Source organism: Erinaceus europaeus, chromosome 20 (genome assembly GCF_950295315.1).
Source record: "Erinaceus europaeus chromosome 20, mEriEur2.1, whole genome shotgun sequence".
Taxonomy (NCBI): Eukaryota; Metazoa; Chordata; class Mammalia; order Eulipotyphla; family Erinaceidae; genus Erinaceus; species Erinaceus europaeus.
This window is the reverse complement of record NC_080181.1, coordinates 11,199,502-11,212,482: the sequence shown is the minus strand read 5'-3', so window position 1 is coordinate 11,212,482 and position 12,981 is coordinate 11,199,502. Positions and strand designations below refer to the sequence as shown.

The 12,981-nt window shown below is 45.8% G+C and overlaps 1 protein-coding gene across 3 annotated transcripts in view; it reads left to right on the top strand.

The window, feature by feature from the left end:
• Positions 1-12,981, top strand: part of JHY (junctional cadherin complex regulator) — a 55,970-nt gene that overhangs the window by 19,792 nt on the left and 23,197 nt on the right. The gene's annotated exons all lie outside the window — the stretch shown is intronic.

Here is a 12,981-nt window from a genome sequence, read left to right as displayed (position 1 = left end):
CGAGGGTCTGATTCTCTGGGTCTGTTGTCTTTGTTTTCACTATAGTTACAGACTTCCAGCTCCTATTCAATGCCCCAAGACATGAGAGAAGTGGTGTGGTACACTCATCAATGTCAGTTCCCGTACAAACATGATTTCCAACTCCAAGTCTGCATACACATTGTGTGGGAGGGAAAGAAGGGCAGGGAATGACGTGCATTTGGTTTTGTGATTCCGTTACTTCCTCAAGCCCCACTGGGAGTATCTGCATGGTCCCTTATTATACTGAGCCAATGAAGGGATCATGGTCACACCTGAGTCTCTCCATCTGCAAAACTGAGTAGTGAATGCCATCCTTTTGTCATCTGATCATTTTGAGAATAAATTCCCTGCTAGACAATGGACTCAAAAATCTGCTGGAGACAGTAAAATCAGTTCTGTTTCATGGGTTCACATAAAGATCCTATCAGCCTGCTCTCTCCCTGCCTCTCACCCTGTCCCTGGGAGGGTTGGGTGGGGAGCATCCACCGCGTGTGGTGCAATCAGGCAGACAGGAAGTCCTGGCATTAGAAGACAAAAAAAAAAAAGTGGAGAGAGTCGGGGGTTAAGAGCACATGGTGCGAAGCAAAAGGACAGGCAGAAGGATCCCAGTTCAAGACCCCGGCTCCCCACCTGCTGGGGAGTCGTTTCACAAGCAGTGAAGCAGGTCTGCAGGTGTCTATCTTTCCCTCCCCATCTTCCCCTCCTCTCTCCATTTCTCTCTGTCCTATCCAACAACAACATCAATAACAACAACAATAATAACTATAACAATAAAACAACAAGGGCAAAAAAAGGGAATACAAAAAAGTGGAAGAGGAATAAATGTATTTATGATTTATTATTGTTGTTATCTTTATTTCTTGGATAGAGACAGACAAAAATTGGGAGATGGGAGGAGATAGAGAGGTAGAGACAGATAGACACCTGCAGCCCTGCTTCGCCACTTGTAAAGCTTTCCCCCTGCAGGTGGGGACCAGGGGTGTTAAGGTCCTTTCACACTATAACATGTGTGTTCTACCAGGTGTGCCACCACCAGGCCCCTACATATTACTTTTGTTTGGTGTGCATGAACTCTGAAGGACACACAGATGATTAGTGATACAAGAAGGATCAGAGTTGAGAGCACAACTTTTCACTTTATGAAAAGAGTTGGGGTTTTTTTGTTTGTTTGTTTTTTGTATTTTCAATGTACAACATTTTCTTGTGATTTCACACACAACCCCAACTACTCAGTCACCTAAATTGCATTGATTTTACTTGTAAATAGCAGCTCAGAACACAGCCATTGTTTTTAAACTAAATTGCTGCACAGACCTGGCATTTCTCATAGATCCACTGATCACACATTTAAGTGCACTGAGAAAACTACCCTTGAATACATTAGGGGTCTCAAGCACAGGATCAGTGGAGCACGGAGCTGATGTAAAAACCAATACACACTAGAGGGCGCCTAAGCATCACTGTCAGCCAGTCACTCCGGAGACTCCCCGGAGCTGTTGTATTGGTGATCTGTTGAGTAGCCTGATGTGTCTGTTTGAAACTCATTAGAATCTGAGATCTACCACAGGAAACTGTCTTGAAAAATGAGCTACCTTTCTATCCTGCTGCCAGCCTGACTTTGAAGACTGACAACGGTGACTGGTGACATGAGCTTGGGAAAGAGCATGCCACTCTTATTCCTTGACATTACAGATGTTTTGCAAACATTTTTCTAATCACCTACAGTCTTCCAAACGACGTGCACAACACATGGAACCCAGTCCTCATCCCGAGGCTTCCCCGCCTATGTGGCCATTACTGAGACAGCAGGCCAGGCAGCCAACGGGCACCTCCTGAGCACAGAAACCCAACACAACCCCATCAAGGGACTCCCAACGCTCATGAGACACGGCAACAGGCAGAACTAACCATTTCAGAGACTAAGAAACCCCTCAGTGGAGACTGGGTGGACCTTACTTAATGAAGTGATGAACAAGGAGTTGTAACGTATATGGTTGGATTCTGCACAGGGAGCACTCCAGTGGAGATGCACGGAGATGACAAAGAACGATGCAGGGTGGGCCTTGGGGGAGCAGAGTTGCATTTGTCTTGGTGGTGATGGGGGTGGGGGGACACATCGGAGTTCTCAGAATGTGGTGAGCTTTGGGAATCACAACCACAGCACAGTACTGTGGGGGAAATACTGTGAAACACTGGCTTGGGAGTCAGGCAAGCATGGAGTCAGCCCTGGTTCTCCGTCGTACTAGGCAGTGTCATGTTCTAGGTATACAAGCAAGTGACCGGCAACCTCAACGTCTTCTCTGCCCAGGCCAGTCTCAGCCTGGGAGGTTACTGGAGGGATTTACACCAAGTTCCTGGCATGGGGCAGACACTCAGCAAAAGGAAGCTACTATAGCCCCAGCGGGAGTCTGCCCTGGCAACAGATCCTTCCAAATAGCGCTTTACTTCTCCCTTCCTTTCATCCTCCCCTTCTTTCTGTTTTTCCCTTGCCTTCTTTTCTTCCTTTTTCTCTTTTTTTTTTTTTTTCATGCTCTAGGGTCTCAAAATTAAAAGGGAGATAAGTTCAGGTAGAGTAAAAGCAAACTGTGGGCAAAACAGTAGTATCTTCCTAAAAAATTTTTTTTCACATATTCAATGTTTAATTAATCTATTTGTTAGAAACAGAAAGAAATCGACAGGGGAGTGGGAAGAGAGGGAGAGAAGACAAAGAGATATCGGCAGTACTGCTTCATTGTTTGCAAAACTTCTCCACCAGTGGGGACCAGGCGCTTGAGCCAGGTCCTTGAGCATTGTAGCATGAGCTCAACCAGATATGCCACCACCTGACCCCTAAATACTATTTTTTATAGAAAAGTTATTTTTAGTTTAATTTTTCTTTTTTTCTTCCAGGGTTATCGCTGAGGCTCGGGGCCTGTACTACAAATCCACTGCTCCTGGTGGCCATTCATTCTTTTTTTTTTTTTTTTTTTTGGATAGAACAGAGAGAAAAATTGAGAGGGGAGGACAGACAGAGGAGAAAGATAGACACCTGCAGACCTGCTTCACCACTTGTGAAGCAACCGACCTGGAGGTGGGGAGCTGGGGGTTCGAACCGTGATCCTTGGGCGAGTCCTTACTCTTTGTACTATGTGCGCTTAACCCAGTGCACCACTGCCCAGTCTCCCTTTTGACCATCTCTTTTTAGTTTGATTTTAATCCCCAGCTCTTATGGTGGTGCTGAGGATTGAATCAGGGACCTCAGATACTCAGGCATTAAGTCTTTTGGCACAGCCGTTCTGCTGTCTCCCCAGTCTGCGCGTGCATGCCTGCACGCATATGTTTGTTTCCCCACCCCACATCCCCAAAGCTCAGTCCACAGTGTGACTCCCAAAAGACTGTCCCCAATGGGGTATATCTAGGTACACCTCATACTTGCCTAGCTTTCTTGAGGGGTCCCCAATCAACCCTCTGTCAAGACACCCTGTAATCAATCATGTATCCAACTTGCTGCCAATACTTCTTACCACCTGCATTGGGTATGAGATATTTGTATGCTTGGCTAGGGAAGCTTTATGAATAGCTTTTGGTTGCATACTTAACATTATGGTTTTAAAGTATAATTTTATATCCCAAATCTCAACCTGATCTTTTCCATGGTTTTTGCAAGCAAAGAATGTAACCACAGATCTGATCATATCAACTACTGCTTTGAGCCACTCTCTGTAATTTCAAGGTGAAATTCATCTCTCAGAGAGTGCCAGAGCCCTACCACTTTGCCTCATCCTGTCACCATGCCCTGCCCCCAGGACCCAGTGTACCCTTGGACACCCATGCTGGTGGCCCACTCTCCTGGCCTGGTTGCTTTATCCTCCTTGTCAGAGGTTCAGCTCAAAGATCTCTGTCCTGAGGAAGCCCCTATTTCATACCTGAACACCCAGCACCACATAGCTTTTTTTTTTTTTTTTTGCCTCCAGGGTTATCTCTGGGGCTTGGTACCTGCACTACAAACCCACTGCTCCAAGAGACCATTTTTTCCATTTTGTTGTTGTTACTATTGTCATTATTGTATTTTGTTGTTGTTGTTGCTGTTGTTGTTGGATAGGACAGAGAAAAATAGAGGAAGGAGAAGACCGAGTGGGGGGGAGAGAAAGACACCTACAGACCTGCTTTACCACTTGTGAAGCGACCCTCCTGCAGGTGGGGAGCCGGGGGCTTGAACCTGGATCCTTGCGCTTGACCCCATGTGCATGCACTTCACCTGATGTGCCACCGCCCAGCCCACACACTGCACATTTTATCTGCCTCTGTCTCTTTATGGGGCTGTGAACTCCAAAAGGCCACGAGCTGACTCCTCTCTCAACTCCCAGGGCCTAGCATACAGCAAGCACGATCAAGTATTTGATGAAGGAATATAATTTTTAATGTTTCCTTTGGTCCATTTTTTTTTCCAAAAAAGAGAAAACTAACCAGCTTAAGTGCCACTGATCTAAATGACAGAATAAGGTGTCACATGGGCTGATGTAAGTCCTGTTATCACTAAGCCCATGGTAAATCATGACAGAGGCTACAAATCCAGGATGTCTGGGAGGCCACACTGTATGTGACAGCTTTGTCTGACTGCGCAGCCCGACAGAACTGTTAATGCCCATTACTAAACATCTCCCTTAGTCCCTTACTGAATATGGTTAAATGCTGAGTGACAGATTGTTCTTCTTTGCCATGCTTTTGAAGTCAGTGAAATGTTTGGCTGTCAGGAGTCAGGCGGTAGCACAAGGACTGGTGTAAGGATCCCGGTTCAAGCCCCCGGCTCCCCACCTACAGGGGAGTCCTTCACAGGAGGTGAAGCGGGTCTGTAAGTGTCTTTCTCTCCCCCTCTCTGTCTTCCCCTCCCCTCTCCATTTCTCTCTGTCCTATCCAACAACGGCAACACCAATAACAATAATAACTACAACAATAAACAACAAGGGCAACAAAAGGGAATAAATAAATAAATATTTTTTAAATGTCTGGCTGTTGGGTGGGGGTAAATAGCATAATGGTTAGGCCTACAGACTCTCATGCCTGAGGCTCTGAAGACTCAGGTTCAATACCTCCTGCTCTGGTAAATCAAAATAATAATAATGATGATAAATGTTTGGCAGTCTATAAAATTAAATTCTACATTTATTTAAATCAAAGTCATCTTTCTTCCTGTCTTTTTCCTTTCCCTTTTTCCCTCCCTCCCCCCCTTCCTTTCTTCCTTGCTTCTGTCTGCTAATAGACAAGCTTTAATTCAATGCAGTGGGTGGCCAGGTTTGAATCTGGGTTGTGCACATGGCAAAGCAGCATGTCCAAGTGAGCTATTTCACTGGCTCAGGATCACTTTTTTTCTAATTGCATTTGGCTGGAAGTATCTATGTTTTGAGTCCCACCTCTCTCCTGGTATAGTTGGGAAATTTATTCTGTAAAGCAAGCACTCCGTATGCTCATTGACTCTTAGACTTTTTTATTTTGCCCTGTGTAACTACAAGAGCACTTACTTAGGACAGCATAATTTAAATTGAACTTTATGGGTTTTCAATACCAGACATTTCTTAGGTCATTTTTCTCGCAAGCACTGTCCGATGCTCACTGACTTAACTACCACTTCGTTAATTCCACATTATTGAGGAGGGAGGGATCCATGAGGACCTTCCCTGGTAACTCAGATGTCCCTGATCACCCAGCCTCAGTATTTTCTCTGTGTAACAAGCTTCTGCTGCCAGTTGGGCCAGTCTCCCCTCTAGACTGTGGGTCCCAGCACACAGGGAAGGCAGGTTCTGTGAGGAACTGTCGTGCTGTGTGGCTGCAGGGGTGACTCAGCTGAGCTGTGCCTGCCCCATGCATGCTGGGTCACTGTGACTGAGTGAGAACAGCAGTCAGTGTGCCCTTTTCTCTGCAGTTACATCTGGTTCCACATCACCCATCTGGCTGGGTGGGTGCCTTATAATAAAGTCCTTGGCAGAAGCTCTCCCATCCCTTCCCCCTGACTCCTTGGGGCCCACTGTCCTTTCCCTTCTGCATCCCTCTCCATGAGTCTTCCTTCCCATATGTATTTGTAGGGATTGAGGGGCTCGCTCACCTCCGTCCTGCTTATTTAAATTGTGCCTCTACCTAGCCCTTACCCCACCCTCACCCCCCTGCCTGCCCAGCTTCATTTCTTGAGAGTCCAAAGCTTTATCGCTGCACCACCTCCCGGACCACACAGCCCCAGCTTCTTTTCTTTCCTTGGTACTTGAGGCCCCTGCAGATACACTGATGCCCATGTGATGATGTCTTTGTCCACTTCCTGCTAACAGGACCCTTGACCCACAAAGGGGTGGACTGGGTCTGCTTAGCCAGTGATAGTCCAAGTACTAGGTCATTGCCTGATATGTTCGAAACCTTTACTAAGTGTATGTAACACACTTGCATGAGGCGCTTAGCCATTCCCCAGACTGTGAAGATTCCTTAGGGCTGCTTCAGGAAACCTGTTTGCATGCTGAGTGGCAGGACGCATGTGTGAATATGAGTGCCAGCCAGGCCAGCGCTCCTGTACTCCATTCCCAGCACTCCTCAGGCCTTGCTCCTCAGCACAGGAGCTCCCAAACTGGAGCCTGTACCAGTGGCACACAGGGCACTTGTTCAAATGCAGATGACAGGGGCCGGGTGGTGGTGCCCTTGGTTGAGTGCACATATTACAGTGCACAGGGACCCAGTTCAAGACCCCAGTCCCCATCTTCAAGGGGGAAAGCTTTGCAAATGGTGAAGCAGGGCTGGAGGGGTCTCTGTTTCTCTTCCTCTCTACCTCCCCTTTCCCTCTCGATTTCTGTCTCTATCCAATAAATAAATAATTAAAAACTAGTGCAGATTATGTGGCCCTTCCCCAGAGTTCCCAATTCAGGAAGCCTGGGTTTGAGACCAGAAATAATACATTTCTATATTTCATTTAAATTTTATTTATTTTAAAATACATTTAAACTTTTGTTTGTTTGTTTGTTTTGTTTTTTAACGGCTTTATTCAAAACTACCAAAACCTGAAAGCCACAAAATGTCCTGCAGGTAGCTAAGTGGTACAACAACTGTGACACATCCAAATAATAGAGTATTATTAAGGGCTAAAAAGCAATGACCTAGCTATTAAGCCACGAAAGACACAGAAGACAATAAGTGAAAATTACTTAGAGAAAAAAGTGAAACAGAAGACTACATCCTGAATGACTGATTCCAACTAGGTAACACTCTGGAAAAGATAAAATTATCAAGAAAATAAAAATATTGGTGGTTGTCACGGATTAGAGGGGAAGTACAGCAGAACAGAAGACTTTTTTTAGGATAATGAATCCATCAATACAATAGTGGATACATGCTATTCCATTATCAAAACCCGAGAATGTGTAAGACTACATTTAAACTTTTATTGTAATGAGGGAGGGAGAGAGACAGACAGACAGACACTAGAGCACAGCTCAGCTCTGGTTTTATGGCACTGGGGACTGACACTGGGACCTTGGAGCCTTAGGCATGACAGTCTTTTGCATTATCACTATGTTAACTCCTTGACCCTAAATGTTAATTGCCACCAGCTTTAATACTAGTGCCTGTACCACAAATCCACTGCTCCTGGAAGTGTCTCTGTCCCTCTCCCTCTCCCTCTCCCTTACCCTCTCCTTCTCTCTCTGGATAGAGACAAACTGAGAAAGTGGGATAGAAAGGAAAAACCTGCAGCATTGCTTCAATATCATGAAGCTTCCCCCTGCAGGTGTGGATGGGGAGCATGAACCCAAGTCTTTGCGCTTGGTAGTATGTAGCTTTACTAAGTGAACCACCACCCAGTCCCAAAATGTACATTGGTTAGGCTGTTCTACCCCCATCTGATTTTTTGTAAGAACTTGGATTCTAAATAATTTTTTAAAATCTTATTTATTAATTATTGTATAGAGAAATTGAGAGGGGAGTGAGGGGGATATAGAGAGGGGAAGAGACAGATACCTGCAGCCCTGCTTCACCATTTATGAAGCTTCCACCTTGCAGGAGGGGGGCCATGGCCTTGAACCTGGTTTCTTATACACTATAATGTGTGCTTAACCAGATGTGCCACCCCCAGGCCCTCATTGAATGAGCATGCATCTCCACTGTGAGTGGGGAGCGGGGCCTCAGACCCAGGTCTTTAGCATGGTAATATGTGCACTTGCTTGGTGTGCCACCACCCAGTCCTCCCCAACTTTCTTTTTTTAAAAAAGTTTTTTTTTTTTTTTTTTTTTTTTGCCACCAGGGCACATAGTATGAAATAGGGTCAAGGATCCTGGTTTGAGTCCCGGGCTCCACACCTGCAGGGGGGAGTCGTTTCACAAGTGGTGAAGCAGGTCTGCAGGTGTCTGTCTTTCTCTCCCCATTTCTGCCTCCCCTTCCTCTCTCAATTTCTCTCTGCCCTGTCTAACAACAACAATAGCAATAACAACAAAGGCACAACATGGGCAACAAAAATGGGAAAAATGGCCTCCAGGAGCAGTGGAGTCACAGTGCAGGCACCAAGTCCCAGTGATAACCCTGGAAGCAAAAATAAATATATACATATACATCTATATATACATATATATTATCCAAAGGTTTACCTTGTCAATTTTTTTCTTTTGCCTCCACAGTTATCACTGGGGTTTGGTGCCTACACTATGAATCCACTGCTCCTAGAGGCCATTTTTTCCCTTTTGTTGCCCTTGTTGTCTTTTTTTTTTTTTTTTAAGATTTGCTTATTCAGTGTGAGAGAGAGGTTACTATGTAGAGCAAGGTTTGAACTCAGGGCCTCACACACGTAAGGCCTGTGACCTGCTGCTGCGCCTCCTCCCCAGCTGGATCAAGCGCTTAGCAAGCCCATTAAGTGCTGAACACACTACAAGTGTTCTGTAGGGATAAGGAAACTGGCCAAAAGTGGAGCCAAAACATTTCATGCATTTTGTCTCTAGACAGCTAAATGATTTGTGCAAACTACCAGATGATGAACAAAACAGCTGTGTCAGCCAGCTCGCACTGACAGAGCTGGACTCTGTCCCTGGCACCCGCAGAGGATGGTCTCAGGCCCACTGTCACCACAACTGTCAGAACGACTGTCAGAACTAGGAGGGGGGGGCAGGCTGTGGCCCACGGGGTTAAGCGCACGTAGTGAGAAGAGCAAGGATCCGCATAGGGATCCCAGTGTGAGCCCCTAGCTCCCCACCTACAGGGGGGTTGCTTTGCAAGCTGTGAAGCAGGTCTGCAGGTGTCTTATCTTTCTCACCCCCTCTCTATCTTCCCATCTCCTCTCAATTTCTCTCTGTCCTATCCAAAAAAATAAATAAACTGGCCACAGGAGCAGTGGATTTTTAGTGCAGGCACTGAGCTCCCACAATAACCCTGGAACAACAACAACAAAAAAAAGACTGGGAGAGAATGAGCACTGCAGACTCCTCACTAGCCAGGCTGCCAGAGAACTAGCTCGCTAGCTGCTCACCAAAATCCAGTGTCTATATCCCAAGCAGAGGGCATGGATCACAGTTGTGCTAGGATGGTGGCAAACGAACATGACAGCCAGGAAGTAGTGCACCCTGGTTGAGCACATATGTTACCAGCCACAGAGAACCAGTTCAAGCCCCTGGTCCCCACCTGCAAGGGGAAGCTTCAGGAGCAGTGAAGCAGGTCTACAGGTGTCTCTCTTTCTGTTTCTCTCTATCTCCCCCCTCCTCTCTCAATTTCTCTCTGTCCCAACATAAAAAAGAAGAAGAGGGAGTCGGATGGTAGCACAGCGGGTTAAGCACAGGTGGTACAAAGCACAAGGACCCAGTTTGAGCCCCCGGCTCCACACCTGCAGGGGAGTCCCCTCACAGGTGGTGAAGCAGGTCTGCAGGTGTCTATCTTTCTCTCCCTCTGTCTTCCCCTCCTCTCTCCATTTCTCTCTGTCCTGTCCAACAATGACAACATCAATAACTACAACAATAAAACAATAAGGGCAACAAAAGAGAATAAATAAATATTTTTTTAAAAAAAGAAAGAAAAATGAAACAAAAAAGGCCATTCAGAGCATTGATTTGTCATGCCAGTAGTGACCTCCAGTGATAATCCTGGTGGCAATAAAAAGAAGAGAAAGAAGAGGAGGAGGAGGAGGAGGAGGAAGAAATACCAACAAGGAACAAGAAAACCCGTGGGAGTCAGGTGGTAGCGCAACAGGTTAAGCGCAGATGGCACAAAGCACAAGGACCCACATAAGGATCCCAGTTCAAGCCCCTGGCTCCCCACCTTCAGGAGAGTCACTTCACAAGCAGTGAAGCAGGTCTGCAGGTGTCTGTCTTTCTCTCCCCCTCTCTCTGTCTTCCCCTCCTCTCTCCATTTCTCTCTGTCCTATCCAACAACGACAACATCAATAACAATAATAATTACAACAACAAAACAATAAGGACAACAAAAGGGAATAAATAAATATTTTTAAAGTATTATTGTTAAAAAAGAAAAGAAAAAAAAAAAAAAAACCCAGGAAGCTGGTAAATAGACTGGGGGCTCCCCAGCACCTGTCAACACGAGATCAGTAAGAAGACCACCACTGAGGGGGCAGAGCGAAACCCCACAGGGGTCACTGCCACCCAGGTGTTTCGGCCTGCACCCTACAGACACACGGATCTCCAGGCCACTCCTGGGGAGGCAGCAACTTTGTGTGTGTAGCCGCTGATTCTCTAAGAACCTGACGAGTTTCTTTGAGAGAGAAGTAGCAGCCCAATCTAGCTCGGCTGTACTCAATCTGAGCTGCTTTCCTACCTACAAACCCTCACTTCAAAGCCAGGAACATAATGTACAATTTTTTAATGGCTCTAGACCCAAGCACTCAGTCCCTCTGCTCTGCGCCTTGCCTCAGTGTAAACACCTAATCAAGACTGCCCGCGCTCCCACAATAGCAGCCAAATGCAATTCGAGAACCACAAGCCTTTGAAGTCCTCCCAGCAAAGGCCGGTTTTCCAGTCTGGGATAATGACATGCCATGATTGCTGTCTTTGTTGTATCTTTTCAGTAGAGAAGCAATTATAGGTCTCAATTTAACAGAATAGACATTACACAGCTTATGATGCTCAAAATGCAATTTCATTTGATCATTTTCTCGATTTGATTGGTATTAATAGAATGGTTCACAAAAAAAAAAAAAAAAATTGCTGGCAGGGGTTGTGTCCCATCCACTTTCAAAGAGATAATGTAAAAGTATGCTTTCCTGGTCCAGAGACTCTCTCCGGGTAATTCAGACCCTGAGCTCCACAAAACAGCAGTGGATGGAAACATGGAAGATTCTCCATCATCTCCAAGTAAACGAGCAGAGGACAGTGTCTTTTTAACTTGCCCAGCGCAGGCAGAGCTGTAGAAGGGACCCCCATCCTTGCCGACTGAGCAGTCAATACCCCAGTGAAAGGCGGAACGAGCAAAAAGCAGCAAAAAGCAGTCTTCTACAGACACCAGAGCCCATATCCCAGAGGGAGACCTAACAGCCAGCCCAGCTTCTCCTCCTGCTGGACACTCACTGGTTCAGGTCACTGTCTGCCTAGGGTCTGGGAAGGATCCTTTCCTTGCCTGCTCAACAACTGACATATATATATATATCTTTTGTTTTTAACTTCCTGGATTTCCTTCCTCCTCTAGGACAGCTGGTTTTTTACCTGCATCGGAGTTGCTTCACAGGCGGTAAAGCAGGTCTGCAGGTGTCTGTCTTTCTCTCTCCCTCTCTGTCTTCCCCTCCTCTCTCCATTTCTCTGTCCTATCCAACAATGACAACATCAATAACAACAACAATAATAACTACAATACAACAAGGGCAACAAAAGGGAGTTAAAAAAAAGATAAAAAATAACCCTAAACTTCCACTTCCACTTGCTTTATTTGTTGACCTACTCCATCAGTTGTCATCAATGGATGGCATTCAGGAAGGAATAAGGTCACACCCTCAACTAAAGACACAAAATATCTTCCTTGTGCCAAAGAAGTCACACTCAATTGGAAGGAATGAGGCTAGAGTGTCAAATGCCTGATTATTAGTATCTAACAAATCCTTTTGCCCTGATCTGTATGAAATATCAGTTTGCCTTTCGCCTAAATATGAAGCAAAAGCCAGCAAAAGAGGGTGAGTCTGTACCCAAGTATGACATGCACTAAGTTCCCTATTCTTTCCAGTCCTACACTTTCCACACTGTACAGCCCTCCAGGGCAAACTTCACAAGATAAGCATGGAGTCCTGAATCTAAGCCTATGTTTATTGCATCTGGGTGGTATGGTGAATAGTTGAGAGCGTGGGGATAGATAGCAAAATGGTTATGCAAGGAGACTCTCGTGCCTGAGGCTCCAAAGTCCCACACCAACATAAGCCAGAGCTAAGCAGTGCTCTGGTTTTAAAAATTAATTTATTTATTAGCTAATTAATTTAAAATATTTTTAAAAGAGCTGATGATAAAGCAGAATGGCCAGGGGACCCCAGGCCACATCACCCATCCCAGGGAGAATGGCAGTCTGCAAACAGGAGACTCTCAGGAGAGCAGCCTGGGGCTGCTACCTGAAGGAGAAGCTGGCTTCTTTACGCTACCACAGAGTGCAGAAGGACATACTGAGGTTCTTATAAGGAACGGCTTCTAGCATTAAACTTGCCTTTTTCTTCCACTCACCAGGGCCTTATCTGGGACATGATGCTGCACAACTCCATACTTCCTAGCAGCTTTTTTTCTTTTTTTTTTTTTTAGAGAGAGGGTGAATAATAGAGAGGGGAAGGAGAGAGAAAAACTGAAAGTCACCTGCAGCACTGCTCCACCTCTAGTGAAGCTTCTCCCTCAGGAAACAAGAATCCTGGTTTAAGCCCCCGCTCCCCACCTGCAGGGGAGTCGTTTCACCAGTGGTGAAGCAGGTCTGCAGGTGTCTCTGTCTCTCTATCTTCCCCTCCCCTCCCCTCTCAATTTCTCTCTGTCCTATCCAAAAAAAAAAAGACCACAG